The sequence below is a fragment of the Callorhinus ursinus genome, unplaced genomic scaffold (genome assembly GCF_003265705.2).
Source record: "Callorhinus ursinus isolate GAN/ISIS: 27379988/994484 unplaced genomic scaffold, GSC_fseal_2.0 scaffold5, whole genome shotgun sequence".
In the NCBI taxonomy this organism is placed as follows: domain Eukaryota; kingdom Metazoa; phylum Chordata; class Mammalia; order Carnivora; family Otariidae; genus Callorhinus; species Callorhinus ursinus.
The window spans coordinates 56,478,304-56,495,068 of record NW_027397067.1 but is presented as its reverse complement, the minus strand read 5'-3'; positions in this window follow the sequence as shown (position 1 = coordinate 56,495,068).

Here is a 16,765-nt window from a genome sequence, read left to right as displayed (position 1 = left end):
ATGTCTGTGAAGTCCATTTGGTCCAGTGTGTCATTTAAAGTCTTTATTTCCTTGTTGATCTTTTGCTTAGAGGATCTGTCCTTTTCAGTCAGGGGGTGTTAAAGTCCCCCACTATTATTGTATTGTTGTCAATGTGTTTCTTTGCTTTTGTTATTAATTGCCTTATATAATTGGCTGCTCCCATGTTAGCGGCATAGATATTTACAATTGTTAGATCTACTTGGTGGATAGACACTTTAATTAGCATATAGTGTCCTTCTTCATCTCTTATTACAGTTTTTGTTTTAAAATCTAATTTGTCTGATAAAGGATTGCCACCCCTGCTTTCTTTTGGTGTCCATTAGCATGGTAAATTGTTTTCCACCCTGTCACTTTCAATGTGGGGGTGTCTTTGGGTCTAAAATGCGTCTCTTGCAGACAACATATCGATGGGTCTTGTTTTTTAATCCAATCTTATAGCCTGTGTCTTTTGATTGGGGCATTGAGCCTATTTACATTCATGGTAACTATTGAAATGTATGAATTTACTGCCATTGTATTGCCTGTAACGTGACTGTGACTGTATATTGCCTCTGTTCCTTTCTGATCTATGCTGCTTTTAGGCTCTGTCTTTGCTTAGAGGACCCCTCTCAATATTTCTTGGAGGGCTGGTTTCGTGTTTGCAAATTCCTTTAGTTTTTGTTTGTCCTGAAAGCTTTTTATCTCTCCTTCTATTTTCAATGAGAGCCTAGCTGGATACAGTATTCTTGGCTGCATATTTTTCTCGTTTAGTGCTCTGAAGATATCATGCCAGTCCTTTCTGGCCTGCCAGGTCTCTGTGGATAGGTCTGTTGCCAGTCTAATATTTCTACCATTGTAGGTTACATATCTCTTCTCCCGAGCTGCTTTCAGGATTTTCTCTTTGTCTCTCAGACTCGTAAGTTTTACTCTTAGATGTCGGGGTGTTGACCTATTTTTACTGATTTTGATAGGGGTTCTCTGTGTCCCCTGGATTTTGAGGCCTGTTTCCTTCCTCACATTAGGGAAGTTCTCTGCTATTATTTGCTCCAATATACCTTCTGCCCTTCTCTCTCTTTCTTCTTCTTCTGGGATCCCAATTATTCTAATGTTGTTTTGTCTTATCGTATCGCTTATCTCTCGAATTCTGCCCTCGTGTTCCTGTAGTTGTTTCTCTCTCTTTCTCAGCCTCTTTATTTTCCATCATTTGGTCTTCTATATCATTGATTCTCTCTTCTGCCTCATTTATCCTAGCAGTTAGTGCCCCCATTTTTAATTGCACCTCATTAATAGCCTTTTTGATTTCGACTTGGTTAGATTTTAGTTCTTTTATTTCTCCAGAAAGGGTTTCTCTAATAACTTCCACACTTTTTTCAAGCCCAGCTAGTATCTTTAAAGTCATGATTCTGAACTCTAGGTCTGACATCGTACTAATGTCTGTATTGAGTAGGTCCCTGGCTGACGGTATTATCTCTTGTTCTATTTGCTGAGGTGATTTTTTTCATCTTGTCATTTTGTCCAGAGGAGAATAGATTAATGAGAGAACAAAATGCTAACGGGTTAACAACGTCCCCAGCAAATATACTCTAAACAAATCAGAAAGGACCTGAAACCAGGGGAAAATAAAGGGAAAGAAAGAAAAAAGAAAGAGAAAAGAAAGAAAAAAAGAAAAAGATAAAAACAAAAACAGAACAATACAAAAAAAAACAGAATATGATCAAATATGATCAGGCTAGTGCATAGATCAGTACCACACACTAGATTTTGGGTGTATTTTGGTCTGTTAGAAAAAATGCCTTCTAAAATTTTAAAGGAAGAAAGACTTATATATGTACCAAATAAGGGTTGATACAATGAAGGGATGGAAGATGACTGTAAAGATGAAAATTATAAAAGATTTTATAAAAGGGATTGATAAGATAAGAAGTTGTTTGTAAAAAGAAAGAAAAAGATTTAAAAAAAAAAGAAAAAGAAAAACAAAAGGAAAAAAAGGTACAGAATGTGATCAGGCAGGAGACTAGAACAAAGCCATACACTAGTGATTTAGGGTGTATTTTGATCCATTAGAAGAAACTGTATCTCAAAATTTTAAAGAGAGAACAACTTATATATATATGCCAAAAATAAGGGTAACTAGTATGAAGGGATAAAATATGACTCTAAAAATGAAAAATAAAAAATGTTTTTTTAAAAAAAGGGATTGATAAGATGTTGGTTGAAAAAGGGAAAAAGAAAAATTAAAAAAAAAACAGTTAAAAAAATTAACTTTGAAAAAACTAATGAATCATGGTAAAAAAGCCATGAATTCTATGTGCAGTATTCCCCTAGCGCTGGATTTCTCCCGTTCTCCTTGATCGATAAACTTGATCTTGGCTTGCTGGCTGTTCGTGCTGATCTTCTGGGGGAGGGGCCTGTTGCCGTGGCTCCCAAATGTCTTTGCAGGAGGCAGAATTGCCCCACCCTTGTCGGTCTGGGCTAAGCAAGCTGTTCGGGTTCGCTCTCAGGAGCTTATGTTCCCTGCAAGCTCTGGTACAGCTTTGGAGGTCCAGGGTGAAAATGGTGGCCTCCCAATCTCCACTCAGGGGAGCTGAGAACTCAGGGCCCCACTCCTCAGTGCGCCCCCAGAGAAAAGCAATCACTCCCGTCTCCCTGGTCTCCAGCCGCACTGCGTGCTCACCCGGACTGTGACTGAGCATTTCTATCTCTGGCACCCGACCCTGTGTGGAGTCTCCAAACCCAGCAGATCCCTGCGGTGTGTTTCTGCGTCGCTCCTCCCCGGGGAGGAAGGGGAGTCTCCCCGGCTCTACCGCTTGTTGGGTCCCTGCTGGAGGAGCAGTGGCCCTGACTGACCACAGATCACAGTTTATGGCAACCCCGAGCTGAGAGTCCGAGCCTCGGCTCCGTCTCTGCAGCCGGCTTCCCTGCTCTGATACCTGGGAGCTCTGCTGCACTCAGTCACCCCCAGTCTTTCTGTGACCCCGAGGGTCCTGAGACCACACTGTCCCGCGAGGGTCCCACCCTCTGCTTAGCCACCGGAGCAACTTCCCTCAGCGGAGCCGACTTCTAAAATTCTGATTTTGTGCTCCGCGGCTCTAGCACTTGCCAGAAGTGGCCGACGGAGACCCCCTCCCCCGCTGTCTATCCTCCCGAATATCGCCTTGGATTCACTTCTCCACACGTCCTACCTTCCAGTAAATGGTCGCTTCTCTGTTCAGAGAGTTGTTGCTACTCTCTTCACGGTCTCCTGTTGAGTTCGTAGGTGTTCAGAATGGTTTGATCCCTATTCAGCTGAATTCCTGAGACCAGACGAAAGCCAGGTCTCCTAGTCCTCCGCCATCTTGCTCCGCCCCTCAATTGATTTAACTTCTAAAATACTTTCTTTTAAGCATGGTCAAGTAGAGTGTTATGCTAGCCATTAAGATGTGATTTCCCACGTGTTAAGTAAAAAGCGATGCTCTTCCTCCATACTACCACTACCAGGAGGGTAAGGTTAGACTCTTCATATTAGTGAAAAGCAATGCCAACTGGTTTTATAAAGTAGAATTTCAATTAGGGAAAAATAAAATAAATAACTCAACTTGGATTGGATCCATTTTTATAAATAAGGGTCGGCTGGTATGCCTATTAAAACAACATATTTGAAGTGTTTAATGTATTAAAAAACTAACTATGGAAAGCTTATATATTTTATATGTGTAAGTATAAAGATGTAACAGGAAATATTCCCAGCTTCAAGGATTTAAAAAATTATGGGGAAGAAAAGATTTATTCACAAATAGTTACAATAGAAGGCAAAAGGTGATGAGGACCATAGTAATGAAACATATTGGTATCTGATATTTGGGGTATTACTTTTAGCTGAAAGGTTTCATGGTTAGGACCTTGATGAATGAGTAAGATACTAACATGCCCAGGTTGAGGTATGACTATCTGTAGTGTAGTTAAGTGTTTACAAAACTCGGAGTGTTTTAAAACCATAGTGAACATCTGACAGCTTGAAATAGCTGAAATCTAAGAATTAGGATCAAACTTGTACCAAATGTTAGTTATTCTTATGGTTTCTAATACTGACTGGCTTTGCTGATCATCCTCTGAATAAATAAAAATTTATAAGATTCATCTCTTTATATATTTGTCATGTTCAGAGTAGGTGAACTGACATAGTTCAATATAATCATAAGCAAATTTTATATTAATTGCACTTGTGTAGAATTATACAATAATAAGCTGCAAAGTATAACTTTAACCATACATTTTTAATTTTATTTAGAAAATGAAATTATTTTCATATCAGAAAATATAAATATTATATGTAAATATATTTGACATAGTGCATATTTACAAAAGTGAATAGCTTATTTTTATTCCCTCCTAGTGTTTTATTTTTATTAAATCAATTTTGTTTAGTACCACAATGCAAATGATTATACTAATGAATTTTGGGTGACTTTGGAACTATTTTATAAGGTTAAAATGTATTGCTCTTTACAGTCTTTTTCTTTTTTGTCATCTTGAAAATTTGGAAATCAAACAGCAATAGTAATTCTTGAGATGAAACTTGTCTTTCAAAGACTACAGTCATGTGTGAGAGAAATCTGTGAAGAAGCCACTTGAGTATTTGAGCTGATTGCATTCCAAATGAGAAAAGGAGGAGAATTATGAGGGTACTTCTTGGTGCTTGGGCTTTCTAACTCACAACTTTCATTTTCCAATGATATTTTACAGGTCATTGAGCTCTCATTTAGAATAATTTTATAGTTGTGGGAATTTTAAAGTTCTGATTATGGAGAAAAACATGCTTACAGCATCCATACAAATACTCTCTCTGATCCAGTGACAAGCTTGCAGTGATGTAATCCATTTTCTATGCCTTAAGCATTTTTTTTTATTTCTGCTCTTTTTTTTTTTCTATATCACTGGTCACTGGATTTCTCCATGTGATTATATTTTATTCCTATTGAATTGATTTGGATTCAATCTAGGAATGAAAAAAAAAAATAGCAGGGGCTCTAATTCAGTGAGATGTGGGTTCAAATCCCAGAACTGCTATTTATCAGCTGTGACTCTAAGCAATTTATCATGTGCGCCTCAATTTTCTTTTCTGAAAAATCAGGACAAGATATAACTGGGTTTATTAACAATCAGATGGCTCAGAGTGTTCAGCCCAGAGTCAGGCTACCTAAGAGTTATTTAATCATCTCTTCTTCTTCCTTGAAGAAAGATATCACTTCAACATTTCAGCCTATGTGCTAAGTACTTCAGAGTAAACTACATCAGTTTTGATGACTTACTAAATCTTTCTTAGCTAGTCAAGTCCATTTTTGTTTAATGTGTGTGAGGTTACATTTGATTGGATGGGAGTAATAATAAAATTTCTGTATTTTTTGGACTTACTATACACATTCAACCTCTCTTCATTGTCATTCTCCACCTTTGCTGGATACTTAAATTATTGAGAGCATTAATTTAGCTCACCACTGCATTTTCCATTGGTTCTTAATTAACCACATTGGTTCTTAATTACATAATATAATTCTTATGCTAAAGTGAGCATGAACTCTGAGGTTGAGCCATAAGAAATTTCCACAAGAAATTGCCATTATTACTCTGTATTTGATCTACAAAAATGGCAACTTAATATAGTTCAAACTAAAAAACTTAAAAGTAATAATAACATTTGAAAAATACTAATAAGTCCTGATTTTCTCTTGTGATAAGCTTCATATTAGTTGTTTATTCCTATGCACAATATTCACATATGCATGAGAGAAGCTGAGAGGTGATAGATGAACAGGGTTCCTTAAGAGAAAATGAATGAGAGATGAAAGAGAAATGAAAAGCCCTGCAGTAAGGGGTTATATAAATAAAACAGGGAGGGGGAAGTGAAATATATTGTTAAAAATAAGAGGTAAATTTTGATTTGTAACTAGTTTCTCTCATTTAAGTAATTAACTTGAGATGCCTCTCGAATAAATGCCATATACTAATAGATTTTTAAGGCAGCTTTTGTGAAATAAAGATAAGCTTTAATAATATGCTTGCTTCCTTAACAGCCATGGTATTAACAGAGAACTTAAAATTCTAATATAATTCTGGCAAAACTGAACAATTTGCAGGTCCATAAATAGAGACATTGAGGGAGTTCATCAGTGCATTGTGCATCTTCACTTCAGCTAAGAAAATCATCATTCCAGATAAAAATAATTCTCTTCTTAAAACATCTCCACACATTTTCAACAGTCACTCAGCAAATTACCATTTCAGTTCTTTGTATTAGATGATAATGCCACTGGCTAAGATAATGACAGTCAATTTCCCACTTAAATTTTTTTAATTGTATTCATTTTTCTTATAATGTCTAATCTTACTCGGTGTGAAATATGCAAGAAAATCCCTGGATTAATGTCTTAATTACAGTGTTGGTTAACGTTGCTAGGTAGATGATTCTTCAATTTTGAATATTTTTAAAAGTATTTTTTTCAATTGTTTGAGAATATAGGCAATCTTTAAATGAATGATCTAGTCTTTGTGCCCCTTAATTCTGGTAGATGAGCCATTTAGGTGGAAGGGATGGACAGAAGTTATGCATGAACTCAACAATATGGACTTCTTCTCACCAAAGTTACTACAGTGCTAAGCTGTATTGATTTATCCTCCTGCCAACAATAAAAGCCAATGCTGAGACCCTCATGTAGGATCATTTTCTGGGGGCTCACATTAATTCCATTTGACCTCTTCCATCAAGAAAAGGACACTGGACTACACCTCTCTTTTGCCTATGGGTTTGCCTTCATGCTCACAAGTTTCCTTCCATGAATTGAAACAGATGATGAAAATTAATATTTTACTTAACATTGATCACCTCACAATAAATTATGTAGGAAAAAAAAAGGTTTCCTTCCAGTATTTATTAGCAGACTTTCAGAATGACTTTATCAGTTCTGTGCTGGTAAATATTTAACAATTAATTTTCTGGAAAAACAGAAATATAAAATACAAAGCACAAAAAACAAAACCAAAAAGTACACATATGTATTTATACATATTATAAATTATATATTGATATAAAGGGTATATAAGATATATTATGCAAATAATATAATATATAAAACTCTTTTTTTGTAAATTCCATGGAAATAATTGATTCTCATAGAATGAGTGTGATGACTTATGCTGAACTCTTCTAATCACAGCCAACCTGCAGTTGCAGCTAATGAATGAATGATACTCAAACATGAATGGCGCTTGCCATTTTCCTTCACATTGATAAGACAAAAGTGAAATAACAAAGATATATGGTTCTGATATAGCTGACACTGATTCTGACAGCATCCATGGAATTTCCTCTTTGTTAAATTGGAAAATAGTTTTTAAATACTGGACTGATATTTTCTTTTTTTTTCACTATTCACAATGTAACAGCTACGGATATGACATATTTTCAAGTTCAGTATCCATTTTTACTACTTTCTCAAGTCTAGACAATCAACAAAACAATAAATAAAGTTATGATTTTTACCGTTTGCCAATAAATACTTCCACTATGGCCAATGTGACATCCGCTAAACTTGAACTTGGAAAAAGATACTCAGTAGGACAGTTATATAGTACTTCTACTATATAGATAAAATAGATGGATGTAATTTAAGTCCATTGAAAATTGTAAAATATAGAACAATAATTAAGAAGTGGTGAGATTTTTGTGTGTATTGCCTTTTTAAAGTACATTTTATTTTTAGTATTGGATTTTTGATACTCATCTTTATTAATTTTACCTTGATGCTCACATACAAAATGTTCTAGATCAGAGACATATATCTGATTAGGTTAGAGTAAATAAAAAAGCACATTGGATGCCCTCTTCTTTGCCTCAGGCTTTACCCCTGGGGTGACTTAATGAAAGCCCAGGTTAAATATCCTACCTTAGAAGTTGGATACTCCATAGGCAAAGAATGGAGAACAATTTCTCCATTTTCTTATAGGAGAAAGATAGTCATGTCTCTTCTTCCCCAAAGAAGAGAGAGTGAATGGAAAACAAATCAAAACAGAACAATTTTTTGTTATTGTTGTTTTTCCTTTGAGACAGATGGAAAGGTTCCTGTATTCTCACATCCTGGGTTCTTATGCTAACCTTTTGGAATGTAAATGCATCTTTCCAAGGGCCAGATAAATCTGAGACTGTCTTTTATAACCTAGAGATTTCTCCAAAGTCTTTGTTTCAAACCTAGGGAGGAAACACCCCAGTATTCCTGGCACTTTGGGAGCTTAACCTAAGGACCTTGTTTGGGCTGTAACTATTGACTCCCTTAGACAAGTTTTATAACCTTTCTGGATCAGAGAAATTAACTAAACAGATGGCTACAAATACAGTTCTCAAGGTATGAGAATGGTCTTAGGAAGCTAGGGATTTTTACAGTAGCACAAGAAACTCAGGAAATTTTAGGGCACTTGGGTGGCTCAGTTGGTTAAGCGACCTCCTTCGGCTCAGGTCATGATCTTGGAGTCCCGGGATTGAGTACCACATCAGGCTCCCTGCTTAGCGGGGAGTCTGCTTCTCCCTCTGACCCTCCCCTCCTCATGTGCTCTCTCTCTCTCTCAAATAAATGAACAAATAAAATCTTAAAAAAAAAAACTCAGGAAATTTTATATTCCCACAGTAAGTTTAAATAATTTAATTTTTAATAATGGCTGTGCTTAATCAATTCACAAAATTCCTGAAAACTTAACAATTGTTTTCATGAGCCAGTATGATCAGTTTAGGACACCACTACACTATTCATCAACATGTTACACATGTCATATATGTAGTATTTCCGCTAGACAAAGAACTCACTTGAAGGCAAAAGATCTACAGCAAATGGGCGCTCACCCAAGGAATTTCCTCACATTATCACAGGCCTAGTCATGCTGAAACAGCTTTCAATAGGTTCAATCAGAGCTCCATCTGATGGCCACACTTTGTAATGTTGGGTTATTGCTCTATAGGACATCCTTTATTCCTTAAAACAGAGATTGATATATAGTCTTGCTTCCTCCACTGACAAAATATGAGTTAAAAAACTAAGGGGTATAAATGAAGAGACTTCATTCATATTACATTTAATAATCCACTTGTGGAATATTTTCTTCCCCTGCACAGCTCAGGCTCAATAGATTTGGAGGTCTTAGTGTCCAACATAATATTAAACTAGAAAATAAGACAAAAATATTTTTGACTCTTCATACTAATGAGTCTACAAGCAAAAAAGAGGTTTGCTCTACTGTCTAGGATGTTTAATTCAAATTGCCAAAAAAAAAAAAAAGGACGCTGTTACACAATGAAAAAAAGGAGGACTGTAGTAGGATCAATAATGGTGCTCTGAAGATCTTCCCATTCCCTGGAATGCATGAGCAATGTTATGTTATATGGAAAAAGGAATTTTATAGATTTGATTAAATTAAGGATATTGAGATGGTAAGATTATCCTGAATTATCTAATTGGGCCAAATGATGAAATCACAAGGACTTTCAAAGACAGAAAACTGAAACGGGGGCAAAAGGGAGAGATTTGAGGGTGTTACACTGATGGATTTGAAAGAAAAGAAAAGGGAGATGAGTCAAATAATGTAATAGTTTCTGGAAGGCTGAAAGGCTAAAAAACAGATTCTCCCTTGGAGCTTACAGAAGGAATGCAATCCTGTGAACCCATTTTTAGGCTTCTGACCTCCAGAACTATAATAAGTGTGTTTTAAGTCATTAAGTTTGTGATAATTGGTTACACTTTTCCCAATAGGAAACTAATATAAAGGCTATGTCTAGAAATCTGAAGATTGACTTGGGAACCTCTTAGTATCCCATGACTAATAACAGAAGTCAGTGGGAAACTGTGAGAACCACTAAATACAGGATAACTTGGAACCTATGACTGTTATATTTGTGGTTCCCACCATGACTTAAAAACTCTTAGCTGTCTGAGTCCAGCTTTGGGTAATGAGAAGAGACCCATTTCATATGATCTCATGGATATGAGGAATTCTTAATCTCAGGAAACAAACAGGGTTGCTGGAGTGGTGGGGGTGGGAGGGATGGGGTGGCTGGGTGATAGACATTGGGGAGGGTGTGCCATGGTGAGCACTGTGAATTGTGTAAGACTGTTGAATCACAGACCTGTACCTCTGAAACAAATAATACATTATATGTTTTTTTAAAAAAAAAGAAGATAGTAAGAAGGGTAAAATGAAGGGGGGGGGAAATCAGAGGGGGAGACAAACCATGAGAGACTATGGACTCTGAGAAACAAACTGAGGGTTTAAGGGGAGAGGGGTGGGGGGATTGGTTAGCCTGGTGATGGGTATTAAAGAGGGCACGTACTGAATGGAGCACTGAGTGTTATACACAAGCAATAAATCATGGAATACTACATCAAAATCTAATGATGTAATATATGGTGATCGACATAATAAAATTTTAAAAAATAGAATAAGGGATAGAAGCAAGAAACCATGATTTTCAATAAATATGGAGATTAAAGTGGCTATATATATATATATATATATATATATATATATATAGTATATAGGGTACATATGGTATTATGAGGCCAATTAGTCATGATACCGGCATGTTCTCCCAGTTTTGAACAATGAATGACATCCAGGAGGAAAGATAGAGGGAATGAAAATTTCCTGGTGCATAGGATAAATAGAAGCTGATTGATTCACTCATTTTAATGAGTAGCAGGCAAATATTTATTGTATCAGGAGATATCTGTTTCCACTTCTTAGTTTTTAAATTCTGTTTTTGTTCCAAATCTTTTAGATGCCAGGAAAAAAAACATACTCATTTCCTCTGCCAAACTATGACCTTTTAAAGTAGAATATCCCATGAGGATGCCTATTTTCATAATGTTCATTTTGGCTTCTTTACAATGGAGCTATAAAATAGAAATGCTGAAATCTGCCCCTGAAACTGTGCATACATGCATACGCCAAGTTAGTAGCTTGGATATTTAAAGTTCCTTCTAGTAGGACAAGTAAAATAGACTTCTCTCATTTATCAAGTATGACATGTTTTATTAGTACCTACCTGGTTAGGGGAATAGAAGGAGTTTCCTCCTTAGAGGAAATGAGATGTAATTATGGGTTATTGTGGCGTAAGTCATCTTTTGAGTGACTGTAATCAAGCCAATAATACACTCAGATTTTCTGGGGCTGTTCAACCAAAAATATTCGTTGTTATAAGCTCTTACCCTAATGGTAAAACATTGAGTCTTCAATTTTACTTAACTGCTCTAGGACATATGGCCCACATACCAGTTTATATAAATGGAACTCCTGGAAATGTACACTGCAACCCAGCCCTTTGATTACTGGCTTTCTTTCAGTTAGACTTAAGTTTCTGCATCTCTAGCCTCTTAATGGTATTACCCATGGCTCTCGCGGACTTAATTCTTCATGAATTGGAAAAGCTCATTTTAATCCATTCCAAAAATGAGCAAAATTAAGTATTAGAAATATCTAAGATTTTAAAACACAAGCTTGTTTGGGGGTGTTATAAACAGGATAACATGATATAAATTCCCATTGTCTTTCTTAGCACTTACTTCAATGGTAAAACTTATCTTTTATAGAAAACTGGTGTTCTGTGGACTGAAAAGAGAAATAGTGTATGTGATTGTAGGTATGGTTTTCCAAATTAATCCTGTAGAGCTTTTTATTAGCAGTTTCCTGTTCACTCAAGAAAAGTGAAAAGAACATTGTCAGATTGGATTTGCTATTGTTGCTCAGAAAAGGGAATAATGCCTATTACAACTTTGCCAGCTGAATTGACAGAGAGAGTTTATACATTTGAGAGTCAGTTTCTCAAAATCAGAGATGAAAGAAATTCATTGAAATTTTCCTTTCCATTTCTGGATGTTTTCTTGAGCTAATTCTATAGATTTTTCTTGTTACATTCATGTATTGATTAGCAATCATTTTTTCTGGTATTAGAAACACCAGACCAGTGAAATATCAAAATACTTCAATATCATGCAATTTAAAACATTTCCCTCTGTAGCTCAGGCCTGATCCAGAATTTTAAGACTATAGCAGAAAGGAGAAACATGCTTTATTTCTTCTCTTTCCCTCTGTTGACTCCCTGACTCAATAATTTTTTTTCTTGGCTCCTCTAGAATCTGGTATAGAAGAAATGGCAGTCTTATGTGACCCATGCTATTATATCTGCTGTTGTATCCTCCTGTGGAACAGACGCCTAAAGCCATCTTTGTGTGTTTGGTTTTTGTTTCTTTGTTTTGATTTGTTTTGTTTTGGAGTCCATCACTCTATTGAGACCTCCCACTATGTCTTTTTCTGATATGGACCATATCCCAACTTTTGGCCACTTACATGTTTTCACCTCTCAGCTCTTCTCTCTTCACACTATCCCATGTGGATTCATCACATCACCCTGATAGGCATACCTCTTTGGTGACGTCCTATCCCAACCTCTCCTACCATGTTGAAGCCAAAAGACATGGTAGGAGATGTAGGTGAATGAATGCAGGGAAACAGACACTCTGGTAAACTATCAGTCACTGGTCAGTCTCTCAATGAATTCTTCCACAGCTTTGACATGTTCTAGAGGTTGGTGATAAGGTGAGAGTTACAAAATAGGTTTTGATCCCCGCCCTTAGCAACATTCTTGTTTGTCAAGCACATCATTTGGGATCTCATGGTACTTACCTCCTGTTGTTCTCCTGTTGTTCTCATTAGGTAACAAATAAAACAAGGACAAAACAAAACAAATCATTTCTTTAAAGGGTAACTATGTGTATAATGAATCTAGTCTCTTTATATTGTTTATAGAGCTTCTCAGTTTTTGGCTTTTGCCTAACTCTCCTACTACATCTTATAGCACCCTCTCCCTCCCACCCATGTCTGAACAGCCCTGGCTTTATTTCAGAGCCTTAAACCAAAGCTTGTTCTTGCCTTAAAATGTTGTGTTTGCTATTCCTTCTTCCTGGAATAATCTTTCTCCTGATATTTTCATGGCTGACTCCTTTTTGTTTAGTGCTTTGTTTAAATGCCTCCTTCTCAAAGAAGCCTTCCTATCTGTAGTAGCAATGAAATCACTGTTACCAAAAACCTACCACACATTTCCGTAGAGAATTCCCTCCCTACTCTGCCAACTAATTCATTCTTTCTCTTCTCTCCATGAATACCCAACACTTCTCACCTTTTCCCTTATTTTATGGCTTTACTTCTTATTTCTCTGAGAAACCAGAAGCAATGGTAAGGAAACTATATTATCTTCCTACAGCAAAATCTTTCATTTTATTGGTTTCTCTACTCATACTCTGCCTTTTTCCTACTGTGGGTGGACTCTTTACTCATATCCAAGCCCAAACCTGCCAGTATGAGATGGGTCTTATCCTTTCTTACTTATTCAAGGACACTGTTTAATCATTTTTCATGCCTTACCTTCACTCAGTTGTACTATCCCAATTAGCAAACAAACATGCTGCAACATCCCCTATCAAAAAGCCCTCTTGTAGTTCCTCATTGCTCTTTAGATACCATTCCACTTCTCTTTCATTTATGGCAAGAATCCTTGAGAAATTTATTTAATCTAGATGTCTTCTTTTTTTAAATATGAAATAGATTTTTTTAACGCCAAGTTTCATTCCTATCTTCCAACTGAAGCCATTCTTATAAATATTACCAATGATTTGAACTGTGGCAAAAGCAATAATCAATTCTCATTCTACTTTATTATGTTTAGTGTTTTTCAGTGCCATTTACAAGCCTAAGACTGCAAAATCTTATAATTCATGACTTTATCCTAGAAGCTACTCATTCCATTCTTTACAAATCTTTTTTATATTTTGTGTTTCACCTATAAGTATATACCAATCTTCATCTCTCCCAGGGCTGCTGCAACTGATCAATCAGGAGTTTCATGCACTAGTGCTACAGACACACACACACACACACACACACACATGCATAACTAATAACCAAATGCAGTCTTCATCTAGTTTTCTCCATATATTCATTGATTATGTTAGTGAGTCTCATTGGCTTTTATCTTAAATATATCTTAAATTTCCTTTTTTTCCCCCATTTCTAATACCACTGCTCAAATCTATTGCACTTAATCCTAACTACCTGATAATCCTCCTTTCATTCCTTCATTATTTCCTTTCTTCTTTCCCTACCTGCCTCTTATCAATAATGCATGAGCCCCATGGAGCACAGACCTAGACTGACTTGTTCAGTTCAATTCTTTTTTTTTTAAGATTGTATTTATTTATTTGAGAGGGAGAGTGAGTGAGTGAGAGAGAACATGAGTTGGGGGGCGAGCAGAGAGAGAGGGAGAAGCAGACTCGCCATTGAGCAGGGAGCCCAATGTGGGCTTGACCCAGGGATTCTGGGATCATGACCTGAGCAGAAAGCAGATGTTTAACCAACTGAGCCAACCAGGCTCCCCTAAATCCCCAATTCTTATATTGAATAAACAATTGATCATCTCCTTGCTCAGAATTACTATAGAAAATACAGTAGATACTGCCATTTATGAGATCCATGGTCAGATCTCATTAAAATTCATTGACTTTTTAGGAAATACTTGGTTCTTCATATGGGTTTAATCAATCTTATTATTTCTCATGCTTATCCTTAAGATAGCTTTTTTAAACAAGATGTTGTCAACCTATAATTTGTTGAGCACACAATCTTTGTAATGTCTGTGTTCTTTGTATACTATTCACCTGATAAAGATCCCTGAGCTTTTATTATATTTGTCTAGCATAAGACCTTTAAATATATTGCACTGACAAAAGTCATTCCATGGAGTGAAAATACATTAAATAATATTTTATAATACTATTCAATTCACTTTTATTTTTGAGACAAAGTAATAATTATGGTTAATAAAAAGACATCAAAAAAGAACAAAAATAATATGTCTGGAAAAAGAATTTTATGACTAACTTATACCATGAATCATCTTGCCTATTTAAACTAATGATTTATATTTCATATGCTCCCAGGCACTTGAGTGCTCATATCCAAGGCTTTATGATTAACTCTGAGTGCTCCAAAAACAATTACAAAAATAAGTGAGTATATTAAGGTTTGCTATTTATTGAAAATTTGAATTCTTTTACAAGTGATCGTGATTATACCTACTCATTTTAAAGTTCCCTTTGAGGAAAGATGGATGACCCATGAATATTCCTTATCACATGGGCATCTACCGACATTATCCAGGAATAGGAAATTGAAAACTCCTAAGGACCACAGTTAGTACAGGAAATATAAGTAGTATGCCATGAGATTAAGTGATGGTTGCAAAGGTCTTAGTGATACTATTGCAAACTGCAAATATGAAGGAATAGAGACAATGAGTAAATTATTCCTTTATATCTGCTCCAAACTGGAGTCTGCTATCTAAAAAGATACATCCCTCTGGTTGACTCTCTATTTTTGTTATCAAATATAAATTGGGTCTATATTTTCCACTTTTCTATCCATCTGCAAAGTGCCTCCTCCCTTGATGGTCCTCTGCTATGCTGATTTTTATTTAATCTGATCACAGATTTTACATATTTCAAATTATGCTCCCTCAAGACAAAGGCTATGTGTTATTGTCAATTATCGATTTCTTCTTAGCTCCAAATTTGCCCTTGACTATATACTCTCCAATAATAAATGGAATTCCTTTAAGCATTTCTGCTTTAACATGAGCATGTTAAATTTTCTCAGTAGAGAGCACTGGAGGGACATAACAGATTCAAGGGTTTCTTCTGCAGTTTTTGGCTGCTGTGACTGGGTCAGCACAATGGGAATAAAGAAATCTTGTGAAACTCTGCCTGAGTCATGCTCATAGGATGTGTGGCCCCTCTATGACATTGTAGCCTTGGCTCTGGTACCACTCACCTGTAGCAAAGCTCCCAGTGCATGCAACTCGTGCTATTGCTGATTTCCTGGTACCTGTCTGAACTCTAGAAGTTGCTTCCTGCTGGCTCAATAACCATAGCACAGTCTTGTCCTAGTCAACTTCTCTGCTATTTAATGGGCTGAACTATACCTTCTTCTAGGAGGTTTGAACTTCAGCCTTGGAGAGGGACCCCTTTTAACAATTTCTCCTTCTTTAGATACTCTCCATTATATCTAGGATACCATATATAGCCACACTGTTGTCATAGTTAAATAATTCTCTCTTTTTAAATTTTATTTATTTATTTTAGAGAAAGACAGAGTGTGTGAGTGGGGGGAAGGGCAGAGGGAGAGTGAGAGAGAATCCCCAAGCAGACTCCCCACTGAGCACGGAGCCCCACACAGGGCTTGGTCCCAGGACCCTAAGATCATGACCTGAGCTGAAATCAAGAGTCAGCCACTTAAACAACTGAGCCACCCAGGTGCCCCAAATAATTCTTTATATTAAACTATTAAATTATGTGGTTTCTAATTCCTGATTGGACCCTAAAACGTACCACACTTAATTTAATATACCAACTTTATTCATTAAATGAATGATCAATAGCATGTTCTATAGTCCAACTCAATTTTTTTCTTATTCAGTACTGGGTTACTCTCATGAACTCATTTCTGATGAGTAGGAATATTTACTTTCTGGGTTTCTATAGCATTTTTGACCTGCATCCCAATTAATCAAATTTATGTTTCTACTAAGCCTCTTTAACAACCCATTTCTCTCTCATATTTAAATTAATGAAATTTAGGAAAATCCTGCTTTTTATTTGATTTTTGATGCTTAGTAGCTATTTAATCCCAATATTTCTTG